Source organism: Schistocerca serialis, chromosome 4, assembly GCF_023864345.2.
Source record: "Schistocerca serialis cubense isolate TAMUIC-IGC-003099 chromosome 4, iqSchSeri2.2, whole genome shotgun sequence".
Lineage (NCBI taxonomy): Eukaryota > Metazoa > Arthropoda > Insecta > Orthoptera > Acrididae > Schistocerca > Schistocerca serialis.
The window spans coordinates 172,816,423-172,822,496 of NC_064641.1; the positions used below are offsets into that span (position 1 = coordinate 172,816,423).

The 6,074-nt window shown below is 45.5% G+C and overlaps 1 pseudogene; it reads right to left on the reverse strand.

Moving 5' to 3' along the window:
• Window positions 1–720: 720 nt before the first annotated feature.
• Window positions 721–838, reverse strand: LOC126476127 (5S ribosomal RNA; annotated as a pseudogene).
• Between the last annotated feature and the right edge of the window lie 5,236 nt (window positions 839–6,074).

Consider the following 6,074-nt stretch of genomic DNA (forward strand, 5'->3'; position numbering starts at 1 on the left):
CCGGAAAAAGTTGGTTATTCGCACTTTTCACAAAAACACTCCGTCCACAGGCCGCAAGCGACCCATCGGGACATCCGACCGCTGTGTCATCCTCCGAGGAAGATGCGGATAGGAGGTGTGGTGTCACCGCCAGACACCACACTTGCTAGGTGGTAGCCTTTAAATTGGCCGCGGTCCGTTAGTATACGTCGGACCCGCGTGTCGCCACTATCAGTGACTCCAGACCGAGCGCCGCCACACGGCAGGTCTATTCTAGAGAGACTCCCTAGCACTCGTCCCAGTTGTACAGCCGACTTTGCTAGCTATGGTTCACTGACTATATACGCTCTCATTTGCCGAGACGACAGTTTAGCTTAGCCTTCAGCTACGTCATTTGCTACGACCGAGCAAGGCGCCATATTCAGTTACTATGTCTTCTGAACAGATAATATTGTGACTCATGTACCGTCAAGGGATTAAAGTTAAGTATCAACCTAAATTCGTCCGCTTACTGAATTCTAATTCCTTGTCACGTTCCAGATCTCACGTCAGTATAGTTCTTCCCTCCTCACGTCAGCCTGCGTGAGCTAAAACGCGTGCATTTCGGCCTCCTCTCGTAACACGTGTTGGCTCTTCTGCCAACACAACAGGAGGGACATGGAGTCACCACACCGCTCTCCCGGTCGTTATGATGGTATTCTTGACCGAAGCCGCTACTATTCGGTCGAGTAGCTCCCCGAATGGCAACAGCGCATGGCGGCCTGGATGGTCACCCATCCAAGTGCCGACCACGCCCGACAGCGCTTAACTTCGGTGATCTCACGGGAACCGGTGTATCCACTGCGGCAAGGTCGTTGCCCGCGCTTTTCACAGGTAGTCACATTAATATGACGACTGAGGTTGGTGGAAGGACTTCCACACTGGAACGTCTGTTTTTTTTTTTATACAGCTGGACTGCACGGAAGGGGGTCTGTACAGAGAGGCAAGACCCACGACCTGTGAGACAGCGCCTTCAGTTGCTCGTCTCTCTGGATGCGGATTCCTTCTAACGAGAGCAGAGCGGGCGCCGCCACCCGACTGTTCCAGAGTGGCCACTGGCTGGACTTATCGGTTCGTTTCGAGTCCAATCGAAAGCCAATTTCCGCACGCCGCCCGCGCGGTTTAATTCTTCTTCACAATAGTCGGCTGTGGATTGCACTCGCTCGCAGCCTCCCTCCACGCCCTATCCTGATGAACTGCCCCCGCAAGGCCATTGCTGAAACTGCCTGGAGATAGCCGTCCTTTCCGAATGTGTAAATACAGTACTGCCATACAGCTCGGTAACTTTTCAAAGTGCTGGAGTGCTATGACACACTCTGTCGAGTAACAGAACACAAGGACGCCGTCGTTACGCACGCGACACCTTGCGCTGCGTAATATTTTCAATAACGCCGTGCATAAAAATGGGATTTTTCCGGGACTCGTGCCTCGGGTTCTAATTGTGGCAGAAAGGCAGTTTTGTGTTAGCAGAAGAGCCAACACAGTGATACGAGTGGAGGCCGAAGTGCACGCGTTTTAGCTCACGCAGAAAGCGGACTTAATTAGTTTGATACTTAACATTAATCCCTTAATGATGAACGTCGCTCTTGACGGTACATGATTCACAATATTATCTGTTCAGGATACATTCTTGATGTAATTATAGTAACTGAATATGGCGCCTTGCTAGGTCGTAGAAAACGACGTAGCTGAAGGCTATGCTAAACTGTCGTCTCTGCAAATGAGAGCCTATGTAGACAGTGAACCATCGCTAGCAAAGTCGGCTGTACAACTGGGGCGAGTGCTAGGGAGTCTGTCTAGACTCGACCTGCCGTGTGGCGGCGCTCGATCTGCAATCACTGATTGTGGCGACACACGGGTCCGACGTATACTAACGGACCGCGGCCGATTTAAAGGCTACCACCTAGCAGGTGTGGTGTCTGGCGGTGACACCACAGGCAGGGCCACGTGTTTTGGACAGCTCTTGGACTACGTACCATTTGTATACTAAACAGAAGGTCGTCTTAGTGTCAGTATCCTGAAGTGCAGGCTCGATGTTTGAATATTACACTCTGCCTCCAGCTTAGGCAAATGGAACAAATCGGCTGGTTCTTTTTGCACGAGATGTGGTCCGCGGTGGGTCCTAAAGGTCTTACGAGGGCACCATTTAGTTCATGGGCGGTTTCTGATAAAAGCAGAAAAAATTGGTTTTTGGGCGCCAAAATCATGCTGCGGATTCCAAGACCGCTATTCCTAGCAAATGGCTGAAATTTTTACGATGTAATCCTAAGACTCTGACCTCTAACAATCTTGAAAATATTCTTGATATCTTTATCAAATTTCAAGACACAGAGGTTCAAATTTACACAACCTGGACGGGTAAAATTCTTCTTCTTCTTGGTTGGCTCTACAATCCTTGGAGAACTTTGGCCTCCTGTATCACCTGCCTCCATTTTTCTCTGTCCATCGCCTTCCTTCTCCAATTTCTTATTCCCATCGCCTTTAGATCTTCTTCCATATCGTCCAGCCACCTTTTCCTGGGTCTACCTCTTCTCCTTCTCCCATCATATTTTTCCACGAGAATTTTCTTGACACTCCGAGTTTCTGGCATTCTCTGTACATGTCCTCCCCATCTTATTCTTCCCTGCTTAATTTTAAAAACAACATTCATCTGCCCTAAAAGTGTTTGTAGTTCTACATTTGTCTTTACTCTCCAGCCTTCTTCCTCTCTCACTGCTACAAAAATCCTTCTCAGTATCTTTCTTTCCCATCTCAATAACCAGTTCTACTCCTTTAATGTCAATACCCATCCTTCTGATCCATATATTACTATAGGTCTTAATATGGTCGTGTATATTTTGATTTTTGTATTCCTATTAACATTCCTGCAATTAAATACATTCTGCAAGGCAAAATAGCAACGATTTCCGCTCGCTATACTTCCTTGAATTTCTACTGTTACTTTATTGTTCTCCGTTATTACAGAATCTAAATATTTAAATATTTTCACTCTTTCATATTCTTTCCCATTCATTACTATTGAAGTCTTTTGTCCGTTTATATTGGCTCCCCCATCACTATATACTTTGTTTTGTTTATGTTTACTTCAAAACCTACTTCTCTCGCTGCTTCCTCTAACGCATCGTAGTTCCCCTTTAGTGCCCTTACATTCCTTGCCATTAATACTACGTCATCCGCATACACTGCCACTTAAAGTTGCCGATTAGGTATTGTTCCTCCTGGTGCAATACGCACGCAAAATCCGGCGTGAAGCGAAAACGTAGTTCATAAAGCGACTTAACGCGGAGATCTATGCTGTAACCAGAAGGTTCTAGGAACCCACTGTTGCAGTACTGAAGCATATGCAAAAATTTTATACACATACAGCTCGGTCTGAGGTGTGAAATGATACAGATTTGCGTTACTTCAATTTCACATAAGCAAACCAACGAAATTTTACTGTCGCATGAAATTGTTTTCAAATGAGTGATATGCCCTGATGTAGCACGGAAAAGAGGAGAATCGGCGGAAAAACGCTCTATCGGAGCACAAAAAATGTGAATATGCTCCTATTGAAAAGATTCTTACTTAAAAATTGAGTACTAGCTGCTTCGTTCTACATTCCTCAAAACCTTCAAATATTTTCCCGAAACTTTTAGAATACTAAAATACTAGTGCTTTTTCATACTGAGAGAGGAGACAATGGCAGTGAGAAAGAGATGGAAAAATAATAATTGCTGGAAGATAGTATGCGGTAGTTGTGGTGTAGAAAGAGCGTAGGAGGCAATGGCAGTGTGAGAGAAAGAGAGGCGCACAGTGACAGTGGAACTTAGTTAACAGTGAAGAACAATCTAGGAAAAGAGTGAAGGAGACAGTGCCAGTGGGCGAGAAATAAAGCGAAGGAGAAAGTGGAGAGGGTGAGAGTCAGAGATAATGAGAGACAATCCATAAGTATCACAACGAAAGAGAGACAGCAGCAGTGGGAAGGAATGAATAATACAGTAGCAGTAAGACAGAGTGAGAGGGAGAGAGTGACAGTGAGGGTCGGTAGTAGTAGTAGTAGTTGTAATAGGACAGAACGAAGGAGACTGTGGATGTAATACATGGGTCAATGACAGAGAGACTCAAAGAGAAAACGACAATGAGTTGGGCTGAATGAATGTGTGAGTGAGTGGATGGGTATGAGGAATTACAGCGATGGACCAGTGGGTATGAGCGAGTTATAGTTGGGGTAGCGTGCAGAAGTGAGATGTGAGTTGCATGTTAAAAAGAACATGAATGTGGTTGCTTGCTAAAAATTTTGGGAAAATTTTTAAAGTTGCTGAGGAAGGTAGAATGAGGTAGCTGGTACCCCACATTTCAGCCAGAGTCTTTTAAAACCGGGGCGTATTAGCCAATGGACGCTCACCTCGTTCGTGTAGCCCTTATGTTTCTGAATTGTTAAGGCCGGTGGCTGTATCCTTTCTTCGAGTTTTCATGATGTTATCTCGCAGCAAAATGACGCCAGACCGCATGTTACCCATGCTGTCTTGCCCTAGCGTAAAACAGAGGGTGTTTGACTGTTGCCTGGGCTAGAGCACTATCGACTGTGGTAGGCTTAAAACATCGCGTCTTGAATTGCAGAGAGACTGACACATCATCACTCTCCGGCCATTACGACTGATGAACTCATTTACAGAGATGATATAGTGTGGAACCACCGGAAAAATGTTGTAGTATTGATGGCGTGTCAGTCTCTCGACAATTCATGACGAGATGTTTTCAGTCTGGCCCGGGTAACAGTCAAACACGCTCTGTATTATGCTAGAGCAAGACAGCACGGGTAACATGCGGTCTTGTGTTATCTTGTTGAAACATAACGTAACACAGAAGATAGGGCACAGCCACCAACCTTAAAACATCATAAACATAGGGGCTATGCAAATCAGAAGTGAGAGTCTTGTGAAATCGGTGGCACACCATACAATGACGCTAGTCGCAGGGCCCCTAGCCGATAACGAATGCAGACTGCCTAAGGTCATTCTCCTCGGAGCTCCAAAATATTTTAAGATGTATGCAGGATCAGGGCTCGTTTGAAAAGACGAAGTGGTGGTAGTCCTGTCCTCAGTGTTGTTGCCACCTCTCTGCTCTGCAGGAATGGTAGGCGTCTGGTGCAAACGTCATCGCATTGTCTCTGTGGACAGCTGCCTTGGTGAAAACGATCTCATTTCCTGAGTCTGTTTTCGTGTCATCAAACACAGCAGAGCAGACAATGACTCTCCTCTCAGGCGCTAGACGCGTGGGACTGTAGAGATGCTGAACGGCGTAGAGTATGGCCATCCTGAACCTGTCGATTGCTATAGTAGTCGTCATATTCCGAAAAAAGTGAGCAGCAACGTTTAGGAACGATAAACCACAGTATCTACAGGCAACGATCCTGCCGCTATCGAATCCCGAAACTGCTCATAGATGTTTCTCCTTCTTATACAAGGTATGCCACCGTCTTTTTTCAAATTTGTCGTTCAAATTTCGTATCTGATTGAGAAACTTCCAGCTGGATCTTTGCTTGTGTATAAAATGTAGATGGCGTTATCCTACTGAATTTGTGCGGTTGTGCTGAAAAGTTGATTATTTTTCATACTGGAGTTTTGAGCTGAGTTACTGTGCTTGCAGAAAATAATAATGAGTTAAGAATGGGTCTGCCTTTTGCGAGTACACTAGTTATTATTTTGTTTTAACATCTAAATATGTTTCACCGCGGTTGTGGCATTCTCAGGGCTTTTTTTCTTTTATTTTCCTTAAATACATACATACAGATTACTTTAAAGTGTCCAAGCCGCAGCATTATAGCAAGACGCAGTGTTCACAAACGAGCGGGAGAAAAGGTGAAGGAACACGTTCAAAATACGAAACATAATTCATGAATAACAAACTACACCAAATACCTCGCCACATATAAGCTTTACAAAACTTCTTGTGGTGTCACCGCCAGACACCACACTTGCTAGGTGGTAGCTTAAATCGGCCGCGGTCCATTTAGTACATGTCGGACCCGCGTGTCGCCACTGTGTAATCGCAGACCTAGCGCCACCACCAAG